The sequence below is a fragment of the Aquarana catesbeiana genome, linkage group LG08 (assembly GCF_042186555.1).
Source record: "Aquarana catesbeiana isolate 2022-GZ linkage group LG08, ASM4218655v1, whole genome shotgun sequence".
In the NCBI taxonomy this organism is placed as follows: Eukaryota; Metazoa; Chordata; class Amphibia; order Anura; family Ranidae; genus Aquarana; species Aquarana catesbeiana.
The window spans coordinates 165,293,244-165,305,496 of NC_133331.1; the positions used below are offsets into that span (position 1 = coordinate 165,293,244).

Here is a 12,253-nt window from a genome sequence, read left to right on the forward strand (position 1 = left end):
TGAAGGCTGAGAACTGAGTGATCAGCAGTCTTTGATTGCTCTGTTTGTCTTAGAAGCAGCTTGAGACAGATACAACATTGGATCAAAGCTCCATCCACCTGGGTAAGTATAATTTTTAAAAAAACATCTCTTTTTAAAGGAAAAAAATCCCCCTCTCCCTCCTAAGAACCCTCCCTCCCCAAGCAAAGATTCCCACTATAAAATATCTCCCTCCCTCAAATATCCCCCCAAAATTTAAACCCCCCTGTCTCTAAACCGACCCCCCCAAAGCAAAAATATCTCCCACAGTCAACACCCTCTCCCCCAGCAAAGATTCCTAATTATGAAGAAACTCTCCCTTCACCCAAACAAACTCCCTCCCAGAAGCAAATCCCTGCCATTAACCAACCCCTGTAAACTTCTCTACAAGAAACTCCCCCCTTCTCCAAAAGCAAACCCACCTCCCTTTCCTTTACCCCCACCAAAAGAAACTCCCCCAGGCTGGAATTTTCACTTCCTCCTTCCCAAAACAGAAAATTGATGCCTCCCCATATACCAGAACTCAGATTCAGCACAGCACAGAAGTAGGAAAACTTCTGCATCCCCAGTCTCCCTTCAGCTGTGTCATATGATACCTTGAGGAGGAGTCTAGGAGTTCCCTCAACCGTGCACTGTCAATTGCCGGCATCTGAGACCTCGCAGTAATTTCATGCTTTTCAGGGGGACCCCTTATTAAACTGAGGGGGTGGGGCACAATAGAAGGGGGCTGGCTGCTGCACTACAAAACTCAGTTTGCTTCTACTGTGCTGATGCTGAGGCTAAATAGCAGGGACACTGTCTGTGCATTTTACCAGGATGTTCTGGGGGGGTTTGAACACCCCTGATCCCCCCTTATCTATGCCCCTGGGGTTATACAGCATGTATAATATGATTATTTGTGAATATCTGTAGTTCAGTGGTATATTTGAGTTCATTTTATTGCACTGCACTGATGGATGTATTATATCATCAATAAGCTTCACTATGCATTGTATGTAAACCTTAACCCTCCACTGACCACCAATGCTTGACTCTCTTTCCTCCCTCCAATACCAGGCATTTTCCCCCCTACTGACAACGGCCATTATTTCATCCTGTCAACTTGCTATCAGGGAATTCCTATTAGCCAGCCAGTATTGGTGCCAGATAAGGGAAGCTCTAGCTTAGTCTGAGTGCTGACTGGTCTTCAGCTTGTTCTCTGTGTTCTGACCTGTGTCCTGTTATTGATCTGGCTCTCCCCTGACCTGATTTTGTATCCTTCTCTGTACTCCTGCCTACTAGTTCCTGAATTTGGCTCCATTCATGACTCTGATTTGGCTTGTAATTTTTGTACTGCGCTGATTGCTTTCTGCTAACCTCTGGTTCCTCTGCTGGGATCACTTGTGAACTCCGCCATCCTGAACCTGCAGCCCAACCAGAGTTCTCCTTTAATCTCTGCTGGTTTCCCTTATGGTCCTACTGACACTTCTAGCCATATGCTCTGCTGGATCATTCGGGTCGGGATGAGTCTCAGTTTCTGCAGTCCACATCTTCTGGCACTCGTGTTCCTCCTGTCCCTTGGCGCTGTCTATTCCACTTCCAGCAATCCTTGAGCTGAAGAGAGGCAAGCCTCATCATTTCAGTCTCCTATTAGGTACGTGACACTTGCGCACAAGTTTCCCCTATTGAGCCCCAAGCAGACATCACTTCCTTCAGATGAATAACTCCACATTCCTTCCATTTCTGATGGTATCACAAACATGTTGAGGTACAATTCCTTGTGCCCCCCACTTCCTTATTCTTCTATTCATTTTTTTGTTTTAGATAACTAACACTAAAGCTGTATTCACATGTATGCAAATGATAAAAAACATGCGTTATGCATGTGGTGCCCGTAACAGCACCCCAAATGTGACCAGCAGATGAGTGTTTTCGCGCAATGTGTGACAAATGCGCTAAAATGGGTGATAAAAAACATACAAGGCTCCAAATCCAAATGCGAAAGGATGCAGGTGTTTCTTTGATGCATTCAAATTATTGGGTTGCCCTCTGCGTGTTGCGCAAAATCGCACAAAAAAAATGCAAAAGAACACAAGTTCATATGACACAAAGTTGTGAAGATGTAAATGGGGTCTAATACAACAAAATTATTTTTTAAAAGAAGAATAACCAAACAGGCTCAATGGACAAAGATGAGTAACTTTGTTTCCACCATGTAACTGTAAATTTAAAATCCCTCAAGCTTTCAAAATAAAGATTATTATCCTGGTGTCTTAGCTTTCATTAGCTTAATTTTTACTAGGCTAACCTATAAGGCTCAGTTTGCAAAGCCAGTCCACCAGGATAAGGTTTCTCATTTTCAAAAGACTATTTTTTTCCAACTTAGAGCCAATGAGGTGACATGGCTGAAAAACAAAGATCCTTAAGCCCTGTACATGTAGGCTGAATGTTGGGAGGCAATGGGCGATTCAAAAAAAAAAAAAAAAAAAGAGAAAAAAAAAGGCTGACATTCGACCCATGTGTATGTTGGTCTGTCCGACAGAAGCCCACCGTTTGGTGCATGCTGGAAAACCAACATCCGACCCACCCCCGTTCAGCGGTCTCAGCCAATGGCAAAGAACGCTGAACTGAGTGTTCTGGTGTAGGGGGGGGGGGGGGGGGACGTCCCCACGTCAGAACGTCAGAAAAAAGGAAGGGGGTGCCCCAAGGGGATGGTGTGGGTAAAAGGGTGGACAGGATATTTGCAATAGAATCATAGAAGATGTATATAAAAATATAAATTGTATTAGATAAATATATAGAAAATAGAATAGAATATACAATAAACATCTAAAATCATGAAATTTAAATACATGTACAATAGAAATCAGCAGCTAATTGGATGTTGAGAGCACACAACATTACTAGACTGGGCAGCCTTGGTATCCATCCAATTGCAGACACTTGGCTATTAAACGGTTGTCTAAGGCACTTGTTGGTTTGCCCGTTTGAGGGTGTCCTTGTGTACCCTGATTTGCTGCTCCCACTAGGAAAATATCCTCAACCACCTACTATTTGTGCCCTGGGAATCTTCCAAAATCCTTTAAAAGTATAAAATGCCTTTATGCTTTCATCTGCTGAATATTGCCATGCGATTTTAGCCTTCTGTCTGAGGCATGAGGGACCATCTATCCGAATAATGCTGTGCAACACTGTCCAGGAATATATGTCTTAATGTTACCAGCATGCTTCCATCTAACCCCTAAAGAAGGAAATGAATACAGAGTCTGTATAGCCTTTTGGCTTTTCTCTGTTCCGAAACATGTTGGGACTTGTTGTGACCACCATATTCAATCGACTTCCAGTCTAGTAATGTTGTGTGCTCTCAACATCCAAATTAGCTGCTGATTTCTATTTTAAATGTATTTCAATTTCATGATTTTAGATGTTTATTGTATTTTCTATTCTATTTTGTATATATTTATCCAATAAAATTTATATTTTTATATACATCTTCTATGATTCTATTGCCAATATCCTGTCCACCCTTTTACCCACACCATCCCCTTGGGGCACCCCTTCCTTTTTTCTAGAATAGAAAATAGCACATTTTTTCACTAGATGGGATAAGTATCATTGGAAATTCAATGGGAAGCATTCAACCTGCCCAAGAAAAAGCCTAATAACCTTTGTTTTTTGTCTCATTTGCACATGCAAATGCATGTACATGTTCTTTCTTTGGGCAAATTGCCATGCAAATGTTTTATAAATAAGTGTAGTGTTTTGATTAAATATAGATGCATTAAAGGGCTTAGATTTCAGCTATTTTTACATTAATAAAATGGTTTGAAGACAATTGAGGATTGTATCAGTGCAGGAACTAGTGAAAACATTAAATCTGCAGTATTTGCTGTTTCTACATGTTAGCTGCTTCCTGGTAAATGTGAAGCCCCCTTTGATTACTGTGCATGGCGGTAATATGTGCTAAAACGATACTAGAATGTAAAAATATGAGTGGGTTTCAACATTGGCACTTATGGCATAACAGCTTGCACATGAAAAGATAAACATTGGCATACAGCATGTGAAATCATTTGTTAAAAAAGGCTAGCACCTTGCCCTTGTGAAATATCTCAAATTCTGCCTGGGCATGAGAATAATAACTTAGCATTTGTGGGTGTAGTCTTAGCTCTTTCCATACATCAAATTCTAGGGTTACTGACCCTTTAAATGCAAAAAGTACAGATTAATAGGTTCTCACTAAAGGGATTGGGTTAGATGTCTTGGTAAAAAATGCTTTGCACGATTTATAATTCAAGCATTTCTTTGTCCTGTAATGGAATTCTTTCACCCATTGTCTGGGGTCTTCAGTGAGTGGATTTTTCCTGTTTGGAATTAAAGCTGGAGAAAATGAGCAGCTACACTAAACTTGTAGTAGGAAGGGAAGAAATGTTTAGTCTTCTGATTATCAGCATTCAAATGTTAGGAATGCCTGCCCCTTACATGCAGTATGATTAAAAAAAGAAAAAAAAACACTTTTATTGCTGACAAGGTTTTCCCTGGGATATTAATAAAATGTCAATCATTTATTACTGTTAGAAGATTTTTTAATGCAATGTTCTCAAGAAAGACAAAACAAGAGCAACCCAAAATGTGAACAATGCCTGTCATAATCAGATTTCATTGAAATTGTGATTAGTGTGGATCATAGAATGACAGACCTGTCGGATTGCTATGGATAACAACAATCCTATTTTCCTTAGGTCTGATTTCAATAGAGTAGTCCCTTGGTATTGTAGTTCTTTTTACTGCAAGAAACCAATATTTAAAGAACAATGGTCTAAGACAGTAAATTAGATCTAACCACTAACTGTTATGCCCCATACACACGAGCAGAAATTCCACCAACAAAAGTCTGATGAGAGGTTTTGGTCGGAAATTGTGACCGTGTGTATGCTCCATCAGACTTTTGCTGGCAGAATTCCAGCCAGCAAAAGATTGAGAGCAGGTTCTCTATTTTTCGGTCGGAAAAAGTTCCTATCCAAAAATGCGTTTGTCTGTATGCAATTCAGACATGCAAAAAATCAGGCATGCTTGGAAACACTTCGACGCATGCTCGGAAGCATTGAACTTCATTTTTTCAGCTCCTCGTAGTATTGTACGTCACCGCGTTCTTGACGGTCGACAGTTCAGAGAACTTTTGTGTGACCGCGTGTATGCAAGCCAAGCTTGAGCGGAATTCCGTCGAAAAAACCATCCAAGATTTTTCCGACGGAAATTCCGCTCGTGTGTATGGGGCATTAGTTTGCTAAAGCATCGTGCATCATAAACAATTGCCATGTTTCTTTCCCACAAAATACTGTTTTCACCCTTTTTAATCCTCTTGTTTTGCATCTCAGCACTGATGATCTCCAGTAGCCTCTGTCAGCCAATTCCTATCTACATGTACCTTCTTCACCAGGATTTATTTGAATGAAATTTACATATTTAAGTTTCATTACCGTCTTAAACCTCACAGGCATAAGAGATATATATATATATTTTGGTGTTTGGGTTTAGATCTACTTTAAAATTGTTGTAAAATGGCAAACTCTGAAATCAATAAATGTAAATGTGACTATTATACTCTCAGATTCCCCCCTTTGCAAAGATTTTCATGATCTGGAACAACACTCTGAGCACCAGCAGAATGAGAGTGATTGTCAGTCTAGGATCAAGTACCCAAGACAAGGATGCCAAAATGTACCCCCCCCATGTGCGTGGCCATGATCCCACTCCCAGCTGTCATCACACTTTCAGTTCAGTTTCAGTTTCAGCATCAGTGCACAGCTCCAGGTCTGAAATTTAGGTTTCACATGGACCCATAAGTGTCATTGTGGGACCTTTCTGTTAATGTTCTCTGCCTCTGGTGGATTCTTTAGCACCGGACCAGCCAGAGACAAAATGATTGAAAGCCAGAAGTATTGGGGCATTATGAGGAATGTAAAATACCTGTGAAACACCTGAAGCACACAGTGTGCTGTGACGCATCAAGGGTGTGGCAACAGTGCTAATAGTGGGAGGAAATTGAATGCGTGTAGTTAAATAGAACCTGAACCTAATTGCTGTATACTGTACACAGCATTCCTATGCCTTAGTCATTGTACCCACAAAATATGCTTTAGGGCCCTTTTCACTCCGGGTTGATTCCATTCTGATCAGCAAGGGATCAGCGCACAGATCCCTAGCTGATCTGAGACAAGTGGACAACGCATCCGTGTCCGCTCAGTTTTTGCATGGACATGGACAGAGCCTGCTCTGCTCTACTCACCGATCCAATCCACCTAAACGGAAGAGGACGGATCCCCTTTTTTTTTTTATCAGACCCAGAAACAGACACAAGTCCGTTTACACCCAACCGCCCCCCCATCTATAAGAATACATGGACTTTCTGATTAGGTTCAACTGAAAAACTGACAGGCAAACTTGATCGGACCACCCATGTGAAAGAGACCTTAAAGAGACCTCTGCTCTCTGTAAGCCGACAATGCAGAGGCTAAACACATAGGACGCTCATATGTGTGAGAAAGAGCAGGGAGAGTTAGCAGATATCAGGATTTGACACTTCCAGAAGCATCCATTTCCTATTCATTTTGCACAGCTAAGGGGAAAGCAACCAATTAAAAAAAACATGTGTATCAGTTATGCTTGTTTTAATAAAAGCATCAAGAGAAAAAAATGCTTTATCATCTGGTAATAGGGTCTTTTTAATTACTGTACCATAAACAAGAATTTCACAGATACATATAAACCTTACTTCTTCTGAGCTTACCTTCACGAAGAACTGTATTAAAGTAATCAGGGGCTACTTAGCAACCAGGAACTGTTGAAACAATAAACACAGGAGTACAAAATTACTCTCAGCATAGAGTGCAGGTATTAGGAGTATATAATGTACAAAGTGCGGTATGTAATGTACCCTCAGCATACAGAGATGAGGAGTAGTTAATACACAGCACAGAGGGATGGCATTCAAGAAAATCTCTGGCCAATAAAGCTCCTCTACCAGAATAAGGAACCTGCCTTACTTCAAGCAGCCCCTTTTCCAACCCCACCATTCACCCCTGCATTCGCTCATCTACCATTCCCCTCCAACACTTGCTAGCAAAATACTCCACTTGTTTATGTACCCCCTTCCACTACTACTCACCTCTGCCCACCTACACACACTCACATACAGTGCAGTCCCTTGACTATCCCACACATACAAACAATATAGCCCCCTACTCATGAATACAGACACTGCACTCACCTCTTCTTACAATCACATAGAATGCAGCACTCTAACCCTCATCCCTACACACATAACAATGCACCCCCCCCCCCATCCTTCACACATTAACATGCAATGCATTCCCTCTTATCCTTGCACATAAATCCCCTTGCCCCCCCTCCCCACTACATACAAACAGTGCAGCCCCACCGACCTTCTTAAACATACAATGCAGACCCCTCAACCTCCTCACAGTTACAATATAGACCCCCCTCCTCTCATGCATACAAACAAGGCAGCACCACCTCGTACATACATACAATGCAACCCCCGCTCCCCCACACATGCAAACAATACAGCCCCCCTGCCCCCTCACGCATGCAAACATTGCAGCCCCCCTGCTCCCCCACACATGCAAACAATGCAGCCCTCCCTGCCCCCTCATGCATGCAAACGATGCAGGGATCCTCTTCCTCACAGATACAAACAATGCCTCTCCACCTCCCACACATAAAAAAAAATGCAGCCCCCATCAAAGTAACTCTCGCAGTCCTCCTGAAGGTGTGTTGGCAGCTGAGAGTCCACATGATTATGTCCACATGCTGTGCAAGAGCAGGAAAGCTCCTTGTATTGGAGTCCTTATGTTGGTAATTGATATTTCACAGTTGTGGGTGCACAGTGAAATCCGGTGGGGGCAGTGCTGCAGAGGCAACCAGTAAGCCTCAGAAATACATTGTTTGCCAAGCAATACCCCCCCATGACTACTAACACTATACCTGGGGCAGCTTGTGGGTGGGTGAAGCGTGGTGCGGCGGTAATAACACACACAGTCCAGGTGCAATTAGTAGAACTTGTATTGTAGTAAAGGCAAACAGTTCACAACAAACCTGGTGGGAGAGGACCTGACCGGGAGCACTCAAGAATACCAAAAGCGTGTTTCAGAGCAGGTATTAGCCAAACTGACAGCGTCTGTCAGGAGGGGCAGAATGCAGCCTAGTCGTCTCATACCAAAATGGGAAGACGTCCAAGTGATTCGAGCCCTAAGCTTTCCCTCCTGGTCTGAAACTGTTCTCTGGTGCTAATACTGTCCCTGACAGATGAGTAATCTGTCCTTACACTACCCACCGCAAAAGTGCGCCAAACTCAGGGGCCAGGGTCTTAAATCGACTCTGCCACAGCCAAGATGGCCACCAGAGTCACATGGGTGGCCAGCATCCAATTGGATCACTGCCCCAGTGACTCAGAAAACCATAAAGGAACCATGTTCCTCATGACTTCCTCTCCCTTTGCATTGAAACTACGGCTGAGCACCACCTGCGGTGGAGACAGCAGACGGCACCTGCCTGCATGCTGCCACTCTGCCCCCTCCCAGAAAACAGTCCACCAAACAGTGATTGCAGCCAAGCAGCTGGCAATCAGTCATCGCTGATATCTTCTTTTCGGATGCCTCTAGGGTTTGGGATCTTTGGCCATCTTAATTGGCCTGGCCAGGATGCTGTAACTCTGGAGTTCAATCATTGGGGAACCCAGCAGATGCTGAGATTGTACACAAAGTTGCACTTGTAAGGTTTAAGATATTTACATGGAGGAAGGTAGAAATACCTTATAGCAGAAAAGACACAATGGGAAATATTCAGTGTAGCACTTGTGCCACTTCTCTGGCAGTATAAAAGAAGAAACAAGTACAAGTTACTGGTACCATTTTAGCAGCCTTATGTCGCGTACACACGAGCGGACTTTACGGCAGACTTTGCCCGGGGGACTTTTCAACGGACTTTACGACGGACTTTCTGAATGAACGGACTTGCCTACACACAATCCACCAAAGTCCGTCGAATTCGTACGTGATGACGTACGACCGGACTAAAACAAGGAAGTTCATAGCCAGTAGCCAATAGCTGCCCTAGCGTGGCTTTTTGTCCGTCGAACTAGCATACAGACGAGCTGACTTTTCGACCGGACTCGATTTCAACGGATTGATTTAAAACATGTTTCAAATCTAAGTCCGTCCAGCTTTTGAGAAAACAAAGTCCATTGGAGCCCACACACGATCGAATTGTCTGACGAAATCCAGTACGCCGGACCAAGTCTGCCGTAAAGTCCGATCGTGTGTACGTGGCATTAGTAATTTTTTTTATGCATGTAATGTCCAAATAAGTTATAGAAAATCAGAGTCCATTATTAATATAAACATGCATATCTTTATCAATAAGCAAAAGAGCAGTTACAATTATTACAAAATGGGGGTTCTGCACTCTGACGCCCCTCATCGAGGGGGAAATGGTACCCTTTAATAACCAGGATCTTGTTTTTGGGTCATATAGGATGCATTTTTTTTGTATTCTGATTTAATACTTGTAATCGTCAAGCTAAATGTGCATATTGCACTGTATTTTCTCGGGGAACAGCTTAAAGGGACTTGGTTAAATAGAACCAGCGTTTCCTACCTGCATACATGGCACACATATGTACCCAGAAAATATGCTTTTGGCCACAAGTGCCACTCTCACAGCCAGACACAAAGCCAAGCTCAACTATTTTTGAACAATGAAACTTTTCAATCATATATACCAGAGTTTGTAGTGAACAGGTCAAGTTTATGAACTGCACAAGGAGCATATGCAAAGAGGTCAGGAGCATGCAATATACACAGCGCAGGGGTCAAGAGCGTGTAATGGACAAAGTGCAGGGGTCAGGAGCGTGTAATGGACAAAGTGCAGGGGTCAGGAGCGTGTAATGGACAAAGCGCAGGGGTCAGGAGCGTGTAATGGACAAAGCGCAGGGGTCAGGAGCGTGTAATGGACAAAGCGCAGGGGGAGGGAGAGTGTAATGGACAAAGCGCAGGGGGAGGGAGAGTGTAATGGACAAAGCGCAGGGGGAGGGAGAGTGTAATGGACAAAGCGCAGGGGGAGGGAGAGTGTAATGGACAAAGCGCAGGGGGAGGGAGAGTGTAATGGACAAAGCGCAGGGGGAGGGAGAGTGTAATGGACAAAGCGCAGGGGGAGGGAGAGTGTAATGGACAAAACGCAGGGGGAGGGAGAGTGTAATGGACAAAACGCAGGGGGAGGGAGAGTGTAATGGACAAAACGCAGGGGGAGGGAGAGTGTAATGGACAAAACGCAGGGGGAGGGAGAGTGTAATGGACAAAACGCAGGGGGAGGGAGAGTGTAATGGACAAAACGCAGGGGGAGGGAGAGTGTAATGGACAAAACGCAGGGGGAGGGAGAGTGTAATGGACAAAACGCAGGGGGAGGGAGAGTGTAATGGACAAAGCGCAGGGGGAGGGAGCATGCAAAAATCAGGTGAGCACTATCCTCCTAGCAGAGCCCATTTCCATGCGACAACTGGAGCAGTGTTCATGTAACTCCCAGTGAACTCAGCCCATTCCTATGCTCAAACTCCAGTGAGTGCTCCCCTCCTTCCTTCGCAGCAAAGCCCACTTTATACTCCGGAGCTCCCAGTGAGCACTGTCCCCCCAGTGGAGCTCCAGTCCCCCTTCCATGCAGTGACTGGAGCAGGCTCCATAGACCTCCCAGTGTCCCCTCAGTAGAGCTTAGTCCCCTCTCCATGCAGTGACTGGAGCAGGCTCCATAGAGCTCTCAGTGTCCCCTCCATGCAGTGACTGGAGCAGGCTCCATAGAGCTCAGTCCCCTCCATGCAGTGACTGGAGCAGGCTCCATAGAGCTCAGTCCCCCCTCCATGTAGTGACTGGAGAAGGCTCCATAGAGCTCAGTCCCCCCTCCATGTAGTGACTGGAGCAGGCTCCATAGAGCTCAGTCCCCCTCCATGCAGTGACTGGAGCAGGCTCCATAGAACTCGGTCCCCTCCATGCAGTGACTGGAGCAGGCTCCATAGAGCTCGGTCCCCTCCATGCAGTGACTGGAGCAGGCTCCATAGAGCTCGGTCCCCTCCATGCAGTGACTGGAGAAGGCTCCATAGAGCTCGGTCCCCTCCATGCAGTGACTGGAGAAGGCTCCATAGAGCTCGGTCCCCTCCATGCAGTGACTGGAGCAGGCTCCATAGAGCTCGGTCCCCTCCATGCAGTGACTGGAGCAGGCTCCATAGAGCTCGGTCCCCTCCATGCAGTGACTGGAGCAGGCTCCATAGAGCTCGGTCCACTCCATGCAGTGACTGGAGCAGGCTCCATAGAGCTCGGTCCCCTCCATGCAGTGACTGGAGCAGGCTCCATAGAGCTCGGTCCCCTCCATGCAGTGACTGGAGCAGGCTCCATAGAGCTCGGTCCCCTCCATGCAGTGACTGGAGCAGGCTCCATAGAGCTCGGTCCCCTCCATGCAGTGACTGGAGCAGGCTCCATAGAGCTCGGTCCCCTCCATGCAGTGACTGGAGCAGGCTCCATAGAGCTCGGTCCCCTCCATGCAGTGACTGGAGCAGGCTCCATAGAGCTCGGTCCCCTCCATGCAGTGACTGGAGCAGGCTCCATAGAGCTCGGTCCCCTCCATGCAGTGACTGGAGAAGGCTCCATAGAGCTCGGTCCCCTCCATGCAGTGACTGGAGAAGGCTCCATAGAGCTCGGTCCCCTCCATGCAGTGACTGGAGAAGGCTCCATAGAGCTCGGTCCCCTCCATGCAGCGACTGGAGCAGGCTCCATAGAGCTCAGTGCCCCCTCCATGCAGCGACTGGAGCAGGCTCCATAGAGCTCAGTGCCCCCTCCATGCAGCGACTGGAGCAGGCTCCATAGAGCTCAGTCCCCTCCATGCAGCGACTGGAGCAGGCTCCATAGAGCTCAGTCCCCTCCATGCAGCGACTGGAGAAGGCTCCATAGAGCTCAGTCCCCTCCATGCAGCGACTGGAGAAGGCTCCATAGAGCTCAGTCCCCTCCATGCAGCGACTGGAGCAGGCTCCATAGAGCTCAGTCCCCTCCATGCAGCGACTGGAGAAGGCTCCATAGAGCTCAGTCCCCTCCATGCAGCGACTGGAGAAGGCTCCATAGAGCTCAGTCCCCTCCATGCAGCGACTGGAGAAGGCTCCATAGAGCTCAGTCCCCTCCATGCAGCGACTGGAGCA

The 12,253-nt window shown here is 45.9% G+C and overlaps 1 long non-coding RNA gene across 1 annotated transcript in view; it reads right to left on the bottom strand.

Moving 5' to 3' along the window:
- LOC141106158 (uncharacterized) overlaps positions 1-12,253 on the bottom strand; it is a 30,910-nt gene that overhangs the window by 18,109 nt on the left and 548 nt on the right. The window contains exon 2 of the long non-coding RNA XR_012235684.1: positions 6,788-6,838. This is a non-coding gene — a long non-coding RNA (uncharacterized lncRNA). The remainder of the gene's footprint in view (positions 1-6,787; positions 6,839-12,253) is intronic.